At 38.6% G+C, this 22,508-nt stretch overlaps 2 long non-coding RNA genes across 23 annotated transcripts in view; one reads left to right on the top strand and one right to left on the bottom strand.

The window, feature by feature from the left end:
- The window catches only part of LOC148222357 (uncharacterized), a 29,580-nt gene that overhangs the window by 3,950 nt on the left and 3,122 nt on the right, over positions 1-22,508 (top strand). For 5 of the 22 annotated variants that reach the window (XR_015806215.1, XR_015806216.1, XR_015806214.1 and 2 more), the window contains exons 2-7: positions 551-671; positions 5,350-5,524; positions 14,119-14,164; positions 15,262-15,302; positions 16,499-16,537; positions 16,888-17,026. This is a non-coding gene — a long non-coding RNA (uncharacterized LOC148222357). Of the gene's footprint in view, positions 1-550; positions 672-1,168; positions 1,310-2,189; positions 2,310-5,349; positions 5,525-12,636; positions 12,735-14,118; positions 14,165-15,261; positions 15,303-15,362; positions 15,462-16,498; positions 16,538-16,887; positions 17,027-22,508 lie in introns of those variants that run through there. The other 17 variants (XR_015806219.1, XR_015806212.1, XR_015806217.1 and 14 more) reach the window with 17 other exon arrangements.
- LOC148222356 (uncharacterized) overlaps positions 15,703-22,508 on the bottom strand; it is a 93,729-nt gene continuing 86,923 nt past the window's right edge. Inside the window, exon 4 of the long non-coding RNA XR_015806232.1 lies at positions 15,703-21,128. This is a non-coding gene — a long non-coding RNA (uncharacterized LOC148222356). The remainder of the gene's footprint in view (positions 21,129-22,508) is intronic.

Here is a 22,508-nt window from a genome sequence, read left to right as displayed (position 1 = left end):
TCCCTTTGGTTATGCTTCAGCAGCTGGGAAGATGAGTCCTGTACAATCAGAAATCAACTGCAGAATGGTAATTTTAGTTTAATGTTTTTAATATTCCCTTACTGTATTGTGCTTTCAGCAAAGCTGAAGATGTTGCAAATACAACATTGGGGTATGGCTTATAAATTGATATAATTAGGAGCTGATCTGATCAGTGTTAGCAATGTCAGCACATTCCAAAGAAGGCAGGGCTGTTCATTCAGGCTTGCTTCATGTGCATTCTCTCAATTTGAAGCTGTGTGAATATATTTTATATTTTTCTAAATGTATCTGTCACAGCCTACCTTAATGGTGACAGGATATCGCATCACACCCTGTCTCTGTCTTACTGTGTCTACACTGGTGTCTAATGAATGCTTCTGCACAAAGGCTGTTGTACACTGTGCAGCTGAGTGAGCTCCTGGAGTCTGACTCAGATGCTTTTCACTCAGCCCTTTACCTCTGCAGTTTATGGAAGTTTCCCTCCTGTTACACTGTGGCCAGGTTGCACTAACCCTGTGTCTATTCTCAGGGGCAGAGGAGGATGGTGAGCCGCTCCTTTCTATGGCTGTACAGCACAGAAACATTTCTGCAAGCTTGAAACAAAGGGACTGTTATATGTAGGAAGCACTGAGCACTTCTGGGCAGGCAAGGTAAGCCCTGCCACACCTGACCAGGTGTAGCAGAGTTTTAAACCCTTTGCCACAGCACTTTATGTCTACAACATCAGTAATGTGCAGCAGTCCTTTATATCTTGAGACATGTTTTGTATATTCCTTCTGTTGCAGTTGCTTATTTGCTGAGTTTTCTCCATGAGTTGTGCAGCTTTTCAGTTTTAACTGGTTTAGTAATCTTTCTTCTCAAAAGGCCCAATACTTCAGCCTTGCCAATCAGGAGGAGAGCCTCTTGGCTGTGCTAACTCAGTTTGTGCCTGCCTCTTTGTGTATTGACTTCCTGTCATCTCTGAGATTAACTTAAAATAATTCTTGCCTTTAGTAGCCCTTTCCAGTTTTTTTCACTACCTTTGTAGGTTGTTCATGCTGTGCTTTTCTTTTTCTAACTTAATTTTTTTCTTGTTTAGAAGAACCCTGTTGATATTCAGTATTAGGATCTCTGCTGGAAACCAGTAATACGTTCATTCTGGCTGAAGTATTGGCTCCCCACATCTCTGACTGGTTCCTCAGGAAAGGATGGAGATAGATACTGATATCTCTGGTTACTCTGTTGAGGAGCCTACCATTTTGCAAAACATTTAAGTTGAAAGTGTGTCCATGGAGTTGAAAGCAACAAGGTGCTTCATGATTTTTAAGTTAAAGCACTTAAGCATAAGCTTGCCAGCTCTGTATGCCTTCAGCTAGATAATAGAAGTACAAGAGTTGTTTTATATTGAAGCCAACAGATAAAAATGGCCTTTTGAAAAGTGAAACATTCCTTTAGAAGAAATCACAAGCAACAGTCAGCTGCTTTTAAGGTAGATGGCAAAAGTATCTTTGTGATGACAGATGTGGAGGCTTGTCCTGTGTTACATATAAGCCCAAGTGGGAAAGCTTGTTGCTTTGACTAATAAGTTGCTTCAGTAAATATTGTTGAACCTCACTGGCACACTATATTGTGAAGTGCAGCAGCAAAAACCAGGAAAGAGTTGCTCTACATTATAAAGTGATACAGTAGCTGAGGTTTGCTTTCTGTGTCTGTTTTGCCAAGGAGGTAAATTGTACTGGTGTCTTTGGCTGGTGTGGTTTATTTTATTATCCAGACTGGATGGGACAGTTCTCTCTCCCAGTTATGCATGGCAAAAGAGCCTGGGAGAATTATCCTACTGGTAGCTCATTAAATAAGTATCCATCCAGGCTCATGACTGAGCATGAAGTTTCTCCTGGTTCAGAGTTAAATGTTACAAGGGAATAAAATTCTTCACACTAAATGATAGCGAAAACACAGTAGGAGGTATTTTGTTCAGGGAATACAAGCTATTGTCCTACCCTTGTCCAGAAGGATACATACATCAAGCAGAAGATGTCTTCCTTACATTCCAGCTAAATCAATGTTATTTCTTCCAGAATACTGCTGCTTCCTTTTCTAGAGATAAAAAAACATAGCTCACTGTCAGGAGATAATTCCTTCTCTTGGGCTTTCTGTCCTTGACCAGTAGAAGTTTTTATTTTTCTTAGACAAGGAAGCCTTTCTTTATCCCTGGAAGATTAAATTGTCTTGCTGGTAGATCTGCCTTACTGAAGAAATGAAGGAGGAAAAGCAGATAGAGAAGAAATAGAGAAGAAAATAATTTCAAGGTATCTTTATAGTCTCCTATTGTTAGGATGTCAATTACTACCATATATCACCTACATAGCAAACTTGTCATAGCTTGGGGTATCTTTTTGTTTTTTGCTTTTTTTCTCTCTACCTAGTAGAAAATGTATCAGTTATCCATATGAAATCTTTTTTATTGCTGGACTCGTCTTTAAAGTATAGCTGTGATACTCAGAGGAATTTACTTTTTTAACATCTATACAGAAGGATGAATGTTAAAAGATCATCGTTTTTAAAACTATGTTTGTTGTACACTCCCTGGGAATAATTGAAGAAAATGATGCCCTTTTCAGATTTTTGAATTGGCACAGCTCTTGTTTGAAGTGCTGATGCCTCACCCTAGAGTGGTCAAGGATGGTAAATTCAGCGGTGTGTCTGTAACTGGGGGCTCTCATTTAACTGTAACACTCCTTTTGATGAGTGCAGAATGCTTTAGTACCGTAGACATGGATTTCCCAAATAGTATTTAGGAGTGGGAAGAAGCTTTAGGAGCTGAGAAAACCGCAGTGATGTGTCTGTGTAAGGGGCCAAAGGGAGGCAGCCCAGCTGGCAGGTGCAGTTGGTGTCCCCTGGGCGCTGCCGTTCCCTGGCTGGTTTGGGGTTCCCACTGCTGGCAGACACTGCTGGCTGGGCAGCTCTTAGCAGGGGGCTTTGCCTCCACTGCAATCACACAGCCAGAGCAGCAGGAATGAAGGCAACCACTTACTCACAAAATACATCGAGTTGCAGACCTCAGATACAGATCTTCCCTTTTCTTGGTGCTGTGGGAACAAGAGCTGACTTGTGTTCCTTGGAGCCCAGCTATTCATCCCACCCTTGGAAGGAGGGGCAGGTCCATCTCTATACCCTGGCAGTGCTTGTGTGACCTCCAAGAGCAGGTCCTGTCCTGAATGCTTTACTTTCAAGCTTCAAGCATTGGCTGTGGCCAGGAAAAGTTTGTCAGGAGGGCTCCCAGCAGTCCCTGGGGACAGAGGGAGGATAATGAAAGCAGCTAAAAGGTGAGAGGTGTCTGCTAGTTCAGTTCTCCCTTGGTCAAGTTCTCCTTCCTTGATCTATCTAGTTCTTATATAGAGTCAGCCCTCTATTCCTTTCAATTAGAGATCCATCTTACTTTTCTGTCCCTTCCAGTTTGTGGATTTTAATTCTCTCTCAAGTCTGTTTCACTTGTATTTCTTCTTTACTTTCATGACTCAGGACTTTTTTTTTTTCCTCGTTTCCTTCATGCTATGTCATTTTTTGTGGCTGGAACAGTGTCCTCCTTTTCTGAAAGGAAACATCAGTCCAGCAGGAGGATTAAAGGAGATTTTAAAATAAATTCATAGGGAGTCTCAGAAACTGGAAGAAAATGGCAGCAAGTTTCAATTCGAGTGAGCTTTATTTCTGTATAGAATAATATAATTCACAATGTTATCAATATCTATAAAAGCATAAAGAAAAGGCACCAGTAGGGGTTAAAAAAAATCAAAAGCCCTGTAAAGGATATAAAATTAAATTTCAAAATACCATAGAAGAGGAGGAAGGGTCAGAACCCCAAGTAGAAGGCTATTTGGAAACAACAGCTTTGAAAAGATCTAAAATAAAGCTAAAAGATGGAAGAAGGTCCCCCAAAGTAGCAAAAGAGAAGCCCTTGTAGGCCAGTTTAAGTGAATAGGTTAGGAGCTGAAGAGGAAGTGAAAGTTAAGCAATTTTTGTTTACATTGTATGTAGAAGGAAGAAATAACCAGAAACTTTCCTCTGAGTAAGAGGGATCAGAGAAGCACTGAGAATACAATTTGATTAGATTGCTCAGACAAAATAAATGAACATACACAAACAATCTCTCTGCCTTCTCCTCAAACTTCCTCTCTGTCTTTAAAAAACGAAAAAATGACAAACCACCACGAAATATAAATCTCAAAAATGAGCCATCAAAATGACAGACTCTTCTTTAAACTTACTCTTAGAGGTTAGATCACAAATTCTCTTCTGCCATAATGAACAAGAAGATTAAAACCATAATAATTCCTTCTATACCACCTTGAAAAGTAAAGAACTCAGTGGAGAACTATAATTATAAAATGTTCCATGGTCTACTCTCATTTAACACTGCATTTCGTACCAGCTACAGCTGCTATTACTGAGAAAACATTTGTATAACTTCTATCAAATTTCCTACAAATTGAACTTTTTCTGCCACCAATGTGGACCTACAACTTGTGGCATGGTCCCAGTGCCTTGAAGACTTATGAGCTTTGCTTGAAAGAAAAGCAGAAATAAATGAGATTTTGATAGGAGTACATCAATAAAAGAATGATAAATTGCATCAAAAGACACACCACATTTAGTTTATTTGTCATAAGCATGGTTATCATTATCTTGCCCCAAAGATTATTGTCAGGTTATAAGGCTCTGCCTAACTTCCAACTTACAAGCTATTTATTTATTTATTTATTTATTTATTTATTTATTTATTTATTGAGGCAAATGATACTTTGCATCTGGTCTCGTGTGTATCAGTCCCTGCTTCACTGCATATTACAACTGTTAATTTAAATGTTCTGCCTTGGGCCCATGCAGCATTAGGCACTGGTAGGTTGGAAACAAGGAATGCTTCTTCCAGTTACACAGCTAAGCAGTGTGACTCTCTCCTGTAAGAGAAAGGTTGCTGTTTCCCTGTTCCCAGTTAGCTAAATTGTTTCAAATCCAGGACTGATTTTGAGTCAGGAAGTGATGATAAAATCTCAGACAAAACAATGATTTTTAATTTATTGATGTGTTAGGTTGTTCCTATGTCAGAGTTGTTACTTCTGCTTGGGCCCACTTTTCTCTTTTGCTGGCAGAATGTTAGGTGTGTAAGGCTAGTGCATGTTACTAATATTAGGGTGTTCAAGGCTTCTTTCCTTATCAAATAAGCAAATTCTAGGTTTGCCTTTTCAAACTTCAGATGTTTAATTTTGCTGTTGGTTTTCCACAATGTCATCTTAGTAAGCTGATTGGTTTGATTTGATTTGATTTGAGTTCTTTCTAAATGTTGTTCTGCAGAAACAGGGAAATTGAAGATATCTGTCCCAGGCTAGAGGAATAAAGACCAAGGTGTGATTCCCTGGTAGGCCCTGGGTGTGTCAGATCTGTGTGTTCAACTCCAGAGACCCCTGATGGGATGCTCAGCTCTTACATGATACCACTTGCTAATGGGAACTGCCCTTGCAGAATTCTGGTAAGCACAATAAGGTTCATATTGGATAAGAATAAAACCAACTCAGCTTTATTATGTGACTTGCATGCCTGGTAATGAATAGAAGGAAGGCACACACCTTCATGAACAGAGAAATTTAATATAGTCTCTTCCTGGAGTTGCACCAGTGGGACTGAAAGTTTATTTCAACATTCCAAGGGCAATAAAAAATCTAAATTTAAACTCAAAATGTACTCAAAAGAGTACCCAGAGGCTATGTACTGTTCAAACTTTGTTTAGGTCATAACTGCTTATGTAAAGTTAGTTTACACCAGCTAGTTAGGCTTTATGTTTTTGAGCAGTACCTCTATTACTAGAAAAGCCAGAGTGAGTGGAGGGGATGCATCTCAAAGTTCAGCTCTGCTACACTATTGTATTTAATTCAGCTCTTTACTGCTTAGTGCAGGGTGTGGAGAGATTTGTAGCTCTTAACCTTCCTTGTGCAGACACCTTTAAGTCTATTCTGATCCATTCCATCGTTAGATATCTCAGATATTTGGGTTTTGAGGGAAATATGAAAGGGTGAGGTGAAGGAGGCACCAGATAAGGGTTTGTTATAGCAGGAAAATGCCTGTTAGTTATAAACACAGACTGGAAAGACTGAGTATGAACAGTAACCAAGTCCTAGCCAGTGGGCCCTCAGTTAGGAGTTTCACTGGTCCATTGTATCTTGTAAAATCTGTCCCCCTGACTTAGCAGAGCTGAACATTTCAATTTTTCTTAGAGCTGATATCGATGGGAGTGGCCATGAGATGTGAAAAGTGCTGTCTCTGGCTTCTGTGAGAGAAAACTGCGAATTTTCAAGCATTTAAAATACAGTTTTAGGGAAATCATTAAAGTTACCAGCCATGTTTATTTATTCTCAGTTTGTTCATTCTTTGAAATAGTTCTGCTATTAGGCATGCATCCCATGTTTAAGATATTTGGTATCACAACAATGATTGACGAAGATTAATTTACATAAAAATACTACTTATTATTCGGGAAAGGTCAAAAAAGTTTCAGTATCTTGGAAGACTAATATGCATAAGATGTAATCTCTGCAACTGACAGTCTCTAAATCTGCAGATAAGTACACAAAAAACCCAGCTGAAAAGTAATCTTTGCATTTTATAAACAATAAGATATATTTTAAAATCCTCTACTATGTGTCTCTTGATGAAGGTTTTAACTTCCTTTTGTTTCTTCTGCACCTTGACAGTCCCTCTTTGCCATCAGCCCCTGTTTTAGGTACCCTCTGTCCATTTTACCTGCCTTCCCAGGTGTACTTGGACCTCTTTTCTTCTTTTGGTATCTGTTTCACCATGACTACTGTATCCTTATAATTTCCTACACTTTTTGCATTCAGCCATTAACATTGCTAATTTATTTTTTTTCCCAGTCTGGTAATAGTGTTTTACTACAGCTATAGGTTCCAGCCTATTCCTTTTTGCATTGAAAGTCAGTCAGTTTTCTTTTTGTGAGTACACACTTAGGACTTCCTCTGATATCTGCTGTTGTCCAGATTTCCAACTATCAGAGCCACAGTTGACTCAGCTTTCCTGAAAACACCACAGAATTTATTTTCTGTGATTATCCCACTTCACGCATACCCTACATTTGTAGTTTCCATGTTGATTTTATTAAAGTATTCTTATAAGATTGTCTTTACCAAGATGGCTTTCGAGCCATGAGCAAATGTTAGCTATTCCTAAAATGTATGCATGCATGTTTCTACAGTACTTGCCTCTGTGATCTCAAAAGATAAATATTTACTATTCAGTGGAACTGTTACTTTTAACTGTGGATGTGCTAGAGCGTTTTGTTGCTGGTTTGGGTTGCATTCAGACTGGACAAATATCTAGGTGTTTCTTGTTATTCCTAACTTTATTTAGGCATTTATGAAAAAAATATTTTAATTTTTTTTAGTTTCTTTTACATGTGTTGTTTTGCTTCAATCTTAATAGTCTAAGAACTCTGGAAAATACAAATCTTCAAAGCAGATGAAACATCAGTTACAGCCTTAGAGCTTCTCTAGGACAGAGCTGTTTCCTCTAATTCACTGAAGACATTGCTTCAGGGAGCAAAAAATATATTTGTTCTCCGTGGCACTTCATTATTTGGCTTCCTTGAAAGACCCAGTTCAGGAGCTGGTTGCTTCTGACAGCAGCAGCAGTTGCTGCAGTCCAGATGAGGGATCTGACTGTGGTTCAATGTGACACAAACATTAGCACAGATAGCACTGCTGTTATATGGTAAATAACTTCACTCATTTGCATGCTAGACTGATAATTTGAGGCTGTTGGTATCATTATCAAATATTCATTTATTTTTAGCTGTATGGCTTGCAAGTATTTGCAAGAAATCCAGGGTTTTGGGTTTTTTTTTTTGTTTCTTCATAATTATTGTGTAGTCTTTATATTTTGTGTTCTTCTCCATAATCTCACTGGTTTCTTTTTACTCACAGCACCAGCAGTGGCAGTTCCCTATCTTTTTAGATTTATTACACAAGAGTGAACACAAACAAGAGAATTGTGCAAATGCAGCCATGTCCCCAAGAATGGCACAGATTGGCAAAGGCTTGGATAAATGTCCTACCAGCCACATGCATGATTTCCCAATACTTCATAACACTTTTTAGTTTTATGTGGACATGGTGTGGAGTGTGGTGCTACCTACACAGTCCCCAGGAAATGTATAGAGAAGATGTAGTTATTACTTGCCATTAAAAATTGCAGAGCTCCTAGAAAAAGAAACAAATTCATCTTTAGTATCTTTCCCCTTCTCTTAAATAATATTATAGTAATTAAATTGTAATGTGTAAGTTCTTTTTAGGTCATTAGTGGTATAACGCTGCATATATGTGCCTCTTCAGAAAACAATTCAGTCCATAATCTCATAATGTTGATTCTACCTGGCAGTTTTATTTGAACTTAATTTCTTTTTCGCCTAATGCTGTTACCCCAAGAGTTATGAGACAGGCATCAGCTGACAGCACCAGGGGAAGGATAGGTATTGACAATAGCATAAAAGCAAAAGGGGAGGAAAAAGAATAGCTATTGTAGCATTTATCAGGATTCTATTAATAGTCTGCTCAGACACAACTGTGGAATAAAACAGACGTTCATACTGCAATTTCTTGCAAAGGTTGAAGCTATTCATCTGCATTGTTACAAGGCAGAAGTCTAAAGCTTCCAGGTATTATAGCTGTTTCATTGTATTGTTATAATCAGAAGAAACACCTTAAAAAGCCATTGCCTTGGGTGTAAATACTCTAGCCCATTCCCTTTGGAAGGAATGCAGATGCAGCCAGCCATCCTTCCTAGAGTGCTTTTTAAAATAGTGTCTTTACAGTTTAAAACAAAACTATTGCCAAATACTCCAAGCAGGGAACAGGGCCAGGAGTCTTTTAGTTTAGGGCTCAATTGGCCATCCACAGAAGTGGATGGAAAGCCTCTTATTGTTTTTGATGTTTTTTTATTGTTTCAGTGAAGGAGAATGTTTTCACTGTGTGTACCCAGGTAGAGATAAGCTCCACAAGAGCTTATGTTCTCTTTTACTGTAGAAGAGACTGGAGCAACAGGGTGGGACAGGTGCCCAGAGACAGCTGCCAAGTCTGTGAGTTCAGAAACCCTCTGGATCTGCTGCTCTGGGAATGCCTGTAATGTCCATGGAGAGCTTTGTAAGTCCATTCTGAGCAGCAGTGTGCTCTTACCTGTGTCCTCTTTCGGTGCCCTCATGGAATGAACACGTTTCAGGCCCTATTTGGGTCACGGGCTGGTTCCAGACCGAGTAACTCTGCTATCCTGAGACACCTGTGTTAGGAGCTTGGGAGCTCTCCAGTAGAGACACCTGACTCGGCCTCTGCAGGTGTCTCACTCTCTCTCCTTGATATTACAGAGCTTTAGGGCAGCTGCTTTCTTAATTAGGCACCTCATCAAGTGTGGTCTGTTAGGGGAATGACATTGGCTTTGTTGCAATGAGAGTTATGAGGGCAAACTTGTGAAAACAAAATAAGGGGGAATTAAACTAAAGAAAACCAAACCAACCAAACAAATAACACACAAAAAACTGGGTCAGGCACTTGTTGGTTTCAGCATTAACCAGCCCATGACCTATTGCTGCTTTTCCAGAGGGGCATTACACTTTCAAACTGAAACACAGTTAACATTTTCTTTCAAGTTGGTACCCTCAGATTTTGTCCAAGGTCTTATTATAAAGAGCTCTCTTCCTCCTCTGCTACAATGTGATTGTTAAGCAAGGAGAAAGAATTACAGTGAACAATGCAAGTTTTCAACGATGGAATTTCAAAAGGTCCAAAATACTCCTCAAAATTGATTGCAGTTACCCAACAGCTTCCTCAAGAAAAATTGAGAAATAATTAAAGAAAAATGTTTTTCATGTACTCAAATATTTCATTTTTGTGCTAGGGAGCACAGTCCAGTTTGTTTCAAATTTTAAGATGTGTAGAGAGGATTAAAAACTACTTGCTCCTGAACATTTCGGATTTCAAAAAATTAGCTATTATGTTAAAATTCATATTTTAAAACCTGGTTGAGAAAATGCATAGCATATTTTACTTATTTAGAAAAGCTGTGTTTTCCCACAACTCTTTAAAGCAATGAATTTGTTCTTTTGAGAAACCCTGGATTCTAAAATTAAAACTGCCATTTGATTTTCAGTTGGAATATTTTATTGTTGGAATTGTACAACAGAGGTAGTTAACTGAAATCCTTTATAAAACCTATTTATTCAAAATATTAGGACACTGAAGTGGGTTCAAATTGCATTAGAGAGCACTTGTCGTTCAAGATTCTTGGTAGAGAAAGGAAGAAGAAAACAATAAGTAATTCTGTGTCAGTATTCTCAGTTGTAAGATTTAGCTATAATTATTCTATGTATTTTACATCACGTGCTCTTCTCTAGTCAGTCTTGTGAGTTTAGATTTTGCAAGCTGAGTGAGAAAATTTAAAGAAAGTACTGCTTTCAGGTGGAATGGTTTCCATGCTTAAAAGTTATGAGTGATATTGGATTGTGTTTCTAAGGACAGGGAGTATTTGGTGACTCTGTAATAATTGCACTAATGTCTCCTCGATCTTGCTGTTCGCACTAGCCAGCCCTTGAAAGGAAATATTTTGTGTGCACGTTTCTGTTGTCTGCCTTGTGTCAGAAAATGCATGTAAAATGCTACCCAGTCTGACACCTACTTTGTCTCCAGTGTTTTCCTTGTGTAAATGACTTCCCAGCTGCATGGAAATAGAAAAAATGTCTCCTGTTTCAAACAAAACTTTCAGCTTTCTGGAGGTTATTCTTGAAGTCAATGAGAGTCAATCTAGTTGCACTTGTTTTATGTGAGATGATCCAGCTTGAGAAAGTCTGAGAGATGAACTTAGCTCTCCTTTATTTTGCTGAAAGTTTCTGGCAAGCAAAATGCAATGATGAAATGAAATTAACCCCTCCACCCCCAACTCACATAGGAGAGATTTTGCAACGCACTTGTTTTCATCCAGTTTTATGAACACTGAGATTTACACTGTCTCAAAGTTCTAAGAGGGAGCCTTAGTCTCTTTGGTAGCTGAAGTAAAAGGAGACACTTGAAATTATGAATTAAGAATTTACAATTTAGCGTTAAAAAGATGAAAAAGAAACCCAGTTACAAGAGAGCAAGCTCTGCTGAATGCACTTTTGTATTGCAATATTTTAGAAAAACTGCTCACGAAAGATTTTTTTACGCAGGAGCATAAGAAGATAATTCTCTTTTTTTGACATGCTTTACCTTTGCAAAGTTCCTGGGCTGTTGACAGGTACAAGAAGACATGTACTACACTTACATGCTATTAGTGCAGCAGGCTTTGAAAAATGTCTAATGCATTGGCATATATGACAATTTAGGGTATTAGTTAACAGTAAGACTTTGTAAATAGAGTGAATTTTAGCTCCAACTGCTGACTTGAGCATTCAGTCAACATCTGCAGTACAGGGCTGAACAACAAATAATGTCATTTTATGCTATAGAGATGGAAGTTGGCATTATACAATGTGTATGGTTCAGCCTTAGAGCAGTAGTAATTGCAATGTATTGAAGTTTTGCATTGTAATAAAAATAGAGACCATTAGTGGATACCATTTATGTCATTAGTATTTAGAGGCTGTGTGTTGCAGCTTTTTTAGTGCTCATAAAACTGTCTCTGCTTGCAGATATGTGACAGCACTGATATAAATTTAAATGTTTAGAAATCCATAAGACATAAAATATAGATAGTAAATAGGGGCATAACATTATAGACAGAACTTTAATAATTTGGCACACAAATGTTTATATATTTGCATGTCTAGTGCAGAAATTAGCATAATGGTGCTTACATTTATACAACAGATTAACTTGATTAAGCAAAGAATAACAAGTGAATTAAAACTGAGGCATATCATGCAGAAGCAGCATTCCCCAAAAGAGAATTTGTGATGTTGAAAGGTACATCCTCTACATGCATCTGGTGGGATATTGACTTTTCTCTTTATAGACTTTTTACTAGTTACTGCACCTGTTCCACTAACTAGCATTACAGTTGTCCTTAAGAAGTGATTCTGTTAATTAAACAATAAAAAAGATAATAAGGTAGTTAGGAACCCTAAGATAGAGATTGGCTGGCACTAATTGAACAGTTGTGGGGCCAGCCAGAACAGGGAAGGTCATACGGTGTCTAGCCCAAAAGAGCAATATCTTGTCAGAAAACTAGAGGCTGGTGTGAGGGCAGGGAAGGAGCTGGCTGAGGAAAGACTTCTTTGGAGGATGGAGTGGGAAGGAGTCCAGGAATATAGCACAGGAGGATTTCCCTAAATTCCAAGTGTTACACATGAGACAGTTTGGGCTTCCCAGTATATGATTTTTGTTCAAGAAATTTGGAAGCTTGTTTGATTTCCACACATCAGATCTCTGGGAAAGCTGTCTTCTTCCTTTGTTTTAAGGAATGTCACTTGGATTCTGCTGGCAATTACACTAATATCTTTAGGAGGTTCTCATCAAAGTTGATTTTTCCTTAGGAAGTTGCCACCACGGCTGATTTTCCTTTAAGAGACTTCTCTTTGTGCTTTACTGACCCTGGTTTCTGTGTCAGTGACAGATTTGAAGCAAGAGATTCTGAGATTTGTCTTCTGCACACTCCATGCCCATTGTCCTCAGCTCTGACCTTTACATCCTGGAAACACCCTGCAGGTTTGTCACAGAGCTCTCAGGGGGTTTGGAAATCAAATTATACAGCACTAAGGAAGAACACAGAAAACTATAAAAACACTTCAGTCATTAAGAGCAAAGTGACAGCAAGCAGTGTTAGAGTATGAATCCTTCCAATTAATTTTCCTTTCAGAGCACTTTTGTAACATTTTAATTCTAAGTTTGTATGAATTCCTTGACAATATTTGTTGTGTCTTTTAAAAGAAAAGAAAACCTTTGATAAACCTGCTGAGTCTTTTGACTAAACAATGATAGTGCCCTGATTTCTTTGCATCCTCATAGTTGGGGAAGGTGATAGTGGGAATGTACATTTACAAAAAGCTAGTGGCTTACATTGATAGTTGTTAAGGTTATAAAATGAGATGCTTTTCTGAATCTCAAGTAATAAGCAGAAGCAAAACATAAGCTCTCAGTACAGTGAATATAAATAATTCTTTTTGTGGCTCCTAGTATTTCTTACAATCTAATTATGGAAAGTGTTAAACTGAAAATCATATTGCTCCTTTTAAAGAACATATTTTTGCCTGTTTATCCGTACAAAACAGACCAAAATGTAAATCTGTAAAATGCTTTCCATCTTCAAAGCAGCTATTTATATTCATTTAAATTCTGAAATCTTTTTGAAACTTTCATTTTTATTTCAGATTGTGGGATTCAGTGTTACTTCTTAGCACATTGAATGCTGATGCCTTTGAACATACAGTATGGCACAAAGTGATAACTTGTGCCCACTACCCTGCTGAGAGGCAATTCTAAAGGAAAAGTGATTTTTATGCTGGAGTTTTGGCTGATTTTAGAGTTAGGGGAAATACTAAAGTGCATAACAAAATATTTTAATTCCTCTATACACCACTAAATTGCTTGCTAACTTATTATATATCGAGGCTGCTTTCTGAAACTATTCCTCACTACTAAATCCACTAAGTTCTAATGCAGGTGACAAATTCGTTTTGCAGTAAAAAGTGTTATTCTTGACTGGATCTGTGCACACTTATCAAAACCATATGTAAAGGGAGAAGAATATTGGAATGATATAACAGAAATGGGCTCCCTAAAAATCTATTGTGTCATGAGGTAGAAGGCAAAAGACTGTTTGGATTTCTGGCAAAACCTGGGTGAACCTGAACAAATGCCATACTTAAGGTATTTCTACTGGAATAATTAGATTAACTGTAATTACCATAAAACCTAATGCTAAATCTGAATGTAGCATATTCCCTTAAGCAGGACAACTAGATTGAATGTTTTGAATTGGAAATGAATGTTGAATTGGTGGTACTTGAAAGTACCCATAGGACTGTGCAAAGCATATCTTCCTGTATTTTCTAGCACCTATTTTTTAATTTCACTCTTGTTCTGACTGCAGGGTGATACCTGGTGTCTCACTGCTCTCTTGTACTTCTGTCTTGCAGGTAGGCAGTGTATCATCCCAGATTCTTATGGGCCATTCTGCCTTATTAGATTACCCAAATTACTACAGGTCACAGCCGAGATGCATTAGAGGAATTTAATAGGAAAACTCACCCAATATAGGCTCTGCTGTTCCTTATGACTCCTTATTGCTTTCATAAGAAGTGAAGGAGATTATTGAAAGGCATATATATAAAATATCCACTACAGTGCAGCTGCACTCCAGGTTTATGCCAAATGAGGTGTTGAACCTGAATGAATTCGGGCATCTGCTGCAGTGAAGATTACAGGTCACTGTGTGACCTCACACATGTAGGATGGCCTCCTCCTGCTTTGTTTAATCCATCTACAAAATTGAGAAAAACAAGGCTATCCATGAAGAAACAGGTATGCATCTGGGCACCACTGCCCTGGGTAAATAAATTACTGAGAAGGCAGAGGCTCAGCTGAAAGAATAAGAAAGAGGAAATATAAGTCTCTTTGTGTCCTACACACATTTGTCATTAACTTAGTGGTGTGTTGTGTTCACATTTATTGGGTGTGTTTAGTCTCACTGGACTTCCAGCAGAACAGATCTGGGGTCATTGTCTTCCCTTGCAATTCAGTGCATCACAAGCACTATGCAGGTAGGTTTATTGGAGGGAACATAGGCACAGGCTTTAGTGACTTGTGAATGAATCAATAAAGCATGTTCCTGTAGGTTTCTGAATTGTCTCTTTCATTAAGAATGGAATTGGACAGCAGAAGATTGATTTTTGTGGCAAATCAGAGGGGGTTTTTTAGACTTTAATTTAAACTGTGGGTTTTTGAAGTAAAAAACCTCCATCAAAACATACAGAATTTAACCTGCAAAAAGAATCATAAATAGTTTAAATTTCCTATTTTAGAAGACCTTTTTGAACTCAGAATTACATGAGACCTGATCTTTAGCAATGCCCAGAGCTGACTAAATGAGTGGCAAACTGCTAAGCTCCCACAGCTGAGGATCATGGCTTACAGAGTACTGAGTATGGTGTTGATTAAAAGATATTTGGAAGGGCAAACATTCACAGAGAAATGTTACTGCTAAGGTTATAACTGAGATTTGTATTGCTTACAGCAGCTCTTGACAATGAAGTGTGCTGTGTGATGATTATACAGGTAAGGAACATTCTTAAGTTTTTTCAGAGAACTGTTTGATTCTGCTTATTTTTGCAGCATCATCATGTGGCTGGGAAATTCCTAAGCAACTTACCTTTACAGATGGGGTTTTCTAAAAATTCTTCTCCTGCATGGCACATCCAGGCTTCCTTGAGCATGGTACTGCACCTTGACAGCGTTGTTTTAGGACAGTAGCATTTGCTTGTAGACAACACAGTGTTCATCTTGGGGCCAGGGCTTTTAGTACACATATGTGCCTTTATAGCATCCTGAATCAGTTTTCCTTTCATGAACAGACAAGGGCAGTGCTGCATATGCATTTCTTAGTTTTTTAATAGGCTCATCAAACCAAAACTTGTATTTCCAAATCCTCAGGGAAATGGAGAAACATGGATGAGCCACAGTGCTGAGTCTAGACAAAAATTAGCTGAATCTTAAATCAAGAGCAGCATCAACAGTAATACTTACAAGCACAAAGCTTTATTAAGAATTGATAATTTGCCAGGCATTGCTTTCCACATAGGCAACGTTTTAAGCTGTTGGCTATCAATAAGTTGCTACATATTCCAAAACAATTTTAAACCAAATAATTTATCGCAGGATGTGTCATCACCTGTTACATTGACTTAGCTTTAGCTTGCATGTGCATAACAGTGTTTCCTAGTAACTCTCTTGAGAGGCAGTTACATTAATTATCTGGTAATCACTATGTAAGGATTACATGTTGCCTATGTGCAGAGGGTTTATGAATTATTCATTGTTTGGTGCAAACCCGAATCTTGATTCTGCCCTGCTGTCCCCTTGCTAGGGACTTGTGTAGACACCCTCTCCAGGTGACTGTAGAAGCATGTTTATTCCTGAAGGGTTCCCATAAATGCTACATATACAGAATTAAAATGTTGATGCTGTGGTGCAGTGATAGATACCGGTGATACAGGGCCCTAGTGGGGGTTTCTATTTCAATTTTCTGTTACACAATCACAATTTGTGATACTGTTTTTGCATTGTTGTGTTACAAACACTGTCAGTCAGGGACTTATTAAAGATGGGCATATTCTGCAGGATATAGAGGCCTGGCTAAGATACCTGCAGTCTCTAGTAGTTTTTCAGAGCTTAATAAGAGGTGGAGTTTTCTTTTCTCTCAGTGTTTTCAGACGTAAATCTTTCCCTTTTCAATGGTGTATCAATTTTTGCAGGTACCTTATCATCCAGGAGTAGGAGGCAGAGAGCTGGAGGTAGGTGCTTTCTGTCTAGAACAGAGAATTCCTTGGTTGGGATGAACACCAGCAGATGTTACTGAGGAGTTTTCCTAGGCAGGATTTTAATACTGTCTTTGATGTCCAGAGGAGAATACAGCCTCAGCTGTGGAGGCTTCTCTGAAGCCATTATTAATGTAATAGCCATAATTAAGGGTCTGTCACACTAGAGAGTAAGAAAGGAGTAAGAGATTGATTGTTACTCATTGTTGTGTTTACAGAAGGGGCTGTACAGACTCACTGCATACAACCCAATAGCTGTCACTCGGGACTATTTTTGTGCTTACTAAAGATGAATTAGTGTACATTATTTATCTTGATTTTCACAGGATCTATTGCAAAGTACATCCAGAAATGGAAGACCTTTATTCTCTCTTATTCATGAGAAAGATCTGTCAAGTCAGTGAGTGGTTTGATTGAATGAGAGCAGTGAAACTAGTCCATGGTGGAAGATTTTTAAAAAGAGAGGTGAGTGGCTTTTTTTTTTTTTTTTTTCCAAAATTTGACTGTGGTTACATGGCAGAAAATGTGAAATCCAGTAGGTAGGTTGCCCAAAAATTAGAACTATCCCTCAGAGGTGTGGGAAGGTGCTCTCTGTGTTAAACTAGTCATAATTTCCCCATAAGAGTGTCCCAAAAAGGAGTGTATTTGGGTCTGCTCAGGAAGAATAGAGCTGTCCTTGATTCTGAACTTTGATGAATCCTTCATGGTAAACAGACTTGCCAAGAATGGATCATAAGCATGCAATGGTTTTCACATTTCTGAGTGGTGGAACTGCCCATAGCTTTGATGAGTCCAGCCCATTCAGGTTGTGGTGTACCAGCATCCCTGGGACCCAAACATGGGCTGCCAAAGCCCTGCATGGAGGGAAGAACAAGTCAGTGAGTGGGACTGACAGCCTGGCAGCCTGACAAGTTCAATTGAGAAGTGGGGTAATAAATGCTAGTGTAAGGATGATGGATTTCCCATTTACAGAATTTCAATAGTGTGTGTTTTACTCAAACAGGAGTTGTGGGGATTGATGCAGAAATAACTGAGTAAAAATCTCATATAAGAGATTAGACCAGAATGTCTGATGGCCCCTTTAGATCTTAATAAAATTTTAAATGTTAAATTGGAACCTCTTTATGTTAGATTTGAATAGCACTTCTTGTTGGACTTCTCAATATCCCAAGTGGCATTGAGGTTTCCATGGGATTGTAACTTTACATGAGCCCGTGCTGCATGCCTGAGGACACCTGGCCTTTTAATCCTTGCCTGGCTAATACAGCCAGCCAGAGTGGACCCAAGCAGCTAAAAGAGACAAATGTGTTGGGGATGAAAAGGAAAGGAGATTCACTGAATATTAGAAAATATCAGACTGTCATTGAAGGATAATGTTATCTTTTAGCTTCAGTTCCACAGATGGATATTTCAAGCCCTCATGCAAATCCTGATGAAGTAAGGGGCTGAGGCACTGACTTCAGTGGGATCATTTTGAAGAACAGGGTTAAATGATTCTCAGTGGACTGGGACAGAGAAGAATACTGACAACATGGTTATTTTTTGCATCTAGGGTTCTTTTTCAATCCCTGATAAAATTTGAACCACAAAGGAAAATACATAGTAGGAAATTGAAGAAATAAAAAAGATCTAGAATGAAAATTTTGACTCTTGAGACTTAGCAGAGGAAGGGGAAAACATTTCAGCCTAAGAAGTACACGTGGAAGTAGTCCCCAATTAGTGATATTCATCAATAATTAGGGATGACAATCACTGTGGAGCCATAGGGTGGAACAGGACTCGGGTCTTTACTGAAATTCCCCAGACTGAAATAACGTTACTTCTGTCTGCAGGAAATTATTTTCCAAAGTTTGTTTTTTGGGTTGATATTTTGTTAAAACAGAACACCCGACCAGCAGTGTTGAACTATGCTATTTTAATGTTCATAGGCAGATATTATATTAATTTAAAAAAAAAAAAGAATTTAAAAAAAAGGTCTATTTTGATTTTTCTATGTAGAAAAATAAATAATTTTAGTTTAAGAGATCATGTTAAAGTGAAAGATTAAGCATTTACCCAAGCCAAAATTCTTTTGTAATTTCATTTTGTGGAAACATGGAGTCCCTTAGGCACTTACAGTGTTTGGAAATGACTGTCTTACATGGAACTCTGGGTTACTTCTCAGCTCAGGTTCACAGGTTGGTATGGGTCACAATTATCACAAGAGTTAGCTGAAGACCATAGCAAGATTATTTTTATAGCTTATTATCATATTCTAAATACTAAATTGATCTGTCAAATAGAGAGATTTGATAGCTGACCCACAGACAGTACATTGCCTTTGCTTACATACTTAAGCTACTAGTATTTCTAGGAAGATATAGCTTATTAATTCATTATTATTTTATTGATGTTCAATTGATGTCTGATTAAATATAAATTAGACTCTTGGTAATAATAATGTAATAGGATGAGGCAGGTGAGATTCCCCCAGGATAGTTTGTAATGAAGCTTCGAATTTTTAATAATCTTAAACTCATAAATAAATTATTACAGGTGAAACAAATGCAAAAATACTGAAATAAGCTATAAAAATGTTAATTGGTGGTGAAGAGACATATAATCTGCTGGGGGATCTGTGTGAGAACGTGCATTTGGCACTAAGTCACGTCGGTCAGATTCACTGCTCCCCATTCCTTCCAATCGTTTGATATTTCGGTGTGTATCTACCCCTCCTATCCCATTATTATGCTGCACCATCCTGTTGCCAGACATTTGGCTGTGCCTGGGAACAGTGTTAATTTAATGCACTCAGGTGACCCCAGAGGCACTGGAATGACACGACAGCAGCAGTCCAGAGTGCTGCAGTGATTCCTGCTGTTAGCAGAACTGCTGGGGAGACCAGGCACTCTTCTGGACAGTTGTCTGTGAACTCTTCAGGGAAAAGTCAGGGGGAGCTGTCTCTTTGACCACACTGTCAGTGTTGAGAAGGACACATCCTCTCACTTAGCTATATCTTTCATCTTTTCCTTGGAAGACAGATTTCCCAGGTGCTCCTCTGTTTTTCTTGAAGAGTTAGCAAGGAGACTCTTAGATGAGAAAAGAAAGAAAGGAGAACTTACCCTTATGTGAGGAAAGAAGGAAGTAGACAAGGAGAGGATTCTGATAGTGTATTTGCTGATTTGTTTGGGGTTTTTGAGTCGCCAATATTCTGCAAAGATTTCAAAAGATTCAAAATACCCCATTTCTTCAGTAAAACCAGCACCATTATCCCAGCCTTGAAAGTCAGAGTGAAATCCAAAGGTAATACTCAGTATCTGTGGTTTAGATCAATCATAGTGGGAATTGCAGAAACTCAGCACTTTGTAAAAACTGCTGGTAATTTGAAGAGTTGTCATGAATCAGGTTAGTAAATGTAAAGAAGCTTAGTATCTATGATTAATTTTGCAATATTTCCATCAGCGGAAGTAAAGGATACACAAAAGCCTGAAAATCTGGCCCTGTGACCATAGTCACTGGTTTAGATTTTCACCTAAAATTACATTCCAAGAATCTGATGGTTATTGAACAGCCAAAGGGTTGCAAACTAGAAATTTGGCTCAATACAAGATACAGAAAAAGACAAGTATGATGCTTTTCTGATGTGAGAGACCTTGGTTGCTAGGAGGAAAGCATTCAAGTGTTTGCTTATGTTTTGCTGGGGTGTCAACAGTGTGGGATAAACATATAACACCACGCCTCTTAAATAACATTTTCTTAAATAGTGAAACTATTTCCTAATGAAGAAATTGCAGTAATCACATTTCTGTAAAAATAGGGAGTTATGGTATCTATGTAATTAAAGTGCTGTATTTTTCCAAACACAAATCTGCTGGCAAATACATTTTTGCATATTTGTGTAATTGGAGATTTTGAAATCAACTTGTTGCTGAAAACACAGAAAATTGTTGCCTCTCCATAACAGAGTAAGGGGAGAGAGTCACATGTGTGATATGGAGCATCCATAGCAAAATGATGTTCTTTTTGGTAGATATGGTTATTCCTGTGCATCTGCCAGGAGGCCCACGGGTACAGAAAACAGATCCAGCTTGAATCATTCTTCACTTTTTCCATGATGTGCCAGGCCAGCATAGTCTGGTGGAACTGTTTGCCAGTTCCTGTCCATACACGTGCTGACAGTTCTCTGGGGAACCACAATAAACAATTGCTTGTGTCACCAGATGTCTGTGCCTCCTCCTTCATGTGCCAGCACAGGCTGGGCTTGGGAGAAGGTCCTGCCCTGCTCTTGATGTTGTTTGCACACTGCCCAGATTTCTTGTGGCTCGTGTCAGTGTGACAAAAAGCCCTTCCCAGACTCTGCTTGCTGCCTTCGATGTAGGAGAGCTGTTAGAGATGAATAAATGCTTTTCAAGGTTCCTGCCACTTTCTCATGCAGGAATTAGAGAAGTCTCAAGGCTAGTTTCAAATTTGGGGCTCCTCTTTTTTTGTCACTTTCTTGTCCTCCAAGAAAATAAGATACAAATTGCTTCAAGCACAGCACCTTCTGCTTCAATTTTGATGCAAAGGTCTTATAATTGAGAGAATGTATCTGCCTGTGTAAGAACGGAAAGATTAAATAGGCATTAAAGAGGCATTTAAGCTTTTTGGAGCCTAGGTACCTTTGCTGTGTGTACATAAAGCTCAGCTCAGGGAATGTAGCAAACATTCTGCAGCCTCCAGAGATACCTACAAATTTGTGGTTTTATATTTGCCCTTGTCTCCCTTTAAAAGGCTCCTGTTGCTGCACATCTTTATTCAAAGTTATCTCTGATGAGGCAGAGGGATAACATTTATAGCAATTGGTAATCAAAAGGAAAGAGGAAACAAAGGAAAAGGCCAATAATGCAAGACAATCATTAAGTGCCAAATATAATTTGTCAAACGTGTTCCTTCTAAATTGGATGGAGGCAGCATTTTTTCAGATCAATACTGCCTCAGTTACTCCAGTACAGTTCTGGTAGCTTTTGGCTTAACGAATAGGAAGAATTGATATGTCCTACAGGTAAGCATAAAGACCAAAGAACTTAGTGGATTAATAGATTTTGACAGTGGTCAAGTATTGCTGTAAAACTGAGATTGGCAATATGCAAGGGTTGAGGCTGGCACAAATCACATCCATGACCTGATTAGCTATGAGCCAGCCTCGTAGATCAGCACAGCCAGGAGTTCAAAGCTCCACAGCAAACTGAGGTCAGTAGTAAATAATATCAAGGAGTACTTGCCCTGGTTCTTAGTGGGAAAACATGTATTGAATTCATTCAGAGTTTGTTCTGCCTATCAGAGGAAGTGCACTAAGTATTTGACCCAGCTGTTGCCCATTTTTATCCACACATCTTCCCCAGCCTGATACATTTAATTACCAATAAAAGGGTTCTTGCTGTGACTTAGTACGATATTATATTCTTACCCTATGTTACTATGTGTCAAATACTGTGTTTTATTTCAAAATACGTGGTGAGAATAGAGAAGCAGGTGTCATACAACAGAAGGGTAACCTCATAACAGGAAATGGCATTTCAACTAAAGTTTCATCGTTCCTTAGCTGGTGTTCATTAACCCTCACTGTGCCATAGGAGCCCCTGGCTCTGGCAGCGGAATTCTACATCTGTGAAGACAAAGCTCTCATAATCTAAGCAAACCACAAAAACTTGTCATGAGTCCCAAGAAAGTGTTTGCACTGGAACTCAGGCACCCTAATTCACAGCCAGCACAGCTTGAGACCAGACCCAGAGTGGCACTCTGGTATCCCCTGGAGGAAGAAGTCATCTGTATGTGTGCACATCTACAAACCTCTGCATCTGGCAGCCTCACACCTTCCTGAAGACAGCTCTGCAGCAGGAAGGAGCATCACAGCTGCATTTTTCATCGGGAGAATATGCTAATTTTTGCTGCAACAACTGTATATTACCTGACAATTATTCTCTCCAGT

The sequence above is a fragment of the Sturnus vulgaris genome, chromosome 12 (genome assembly GCF_052056855.1).
Source record: "Sturnus vulgaris isolate bStuVul1 chromosome 12, bStuVul1.hap1, whole genome shotgun sequence".
NCBI lineage: Eukaryota > Metazoa > Chordata > Aves > Passeriformes > Sturnidae > Sturnus > Sturnus vulgaris.
This window is presented reverse-complemented; position numbering and strand designations above follow the sequence as displayed.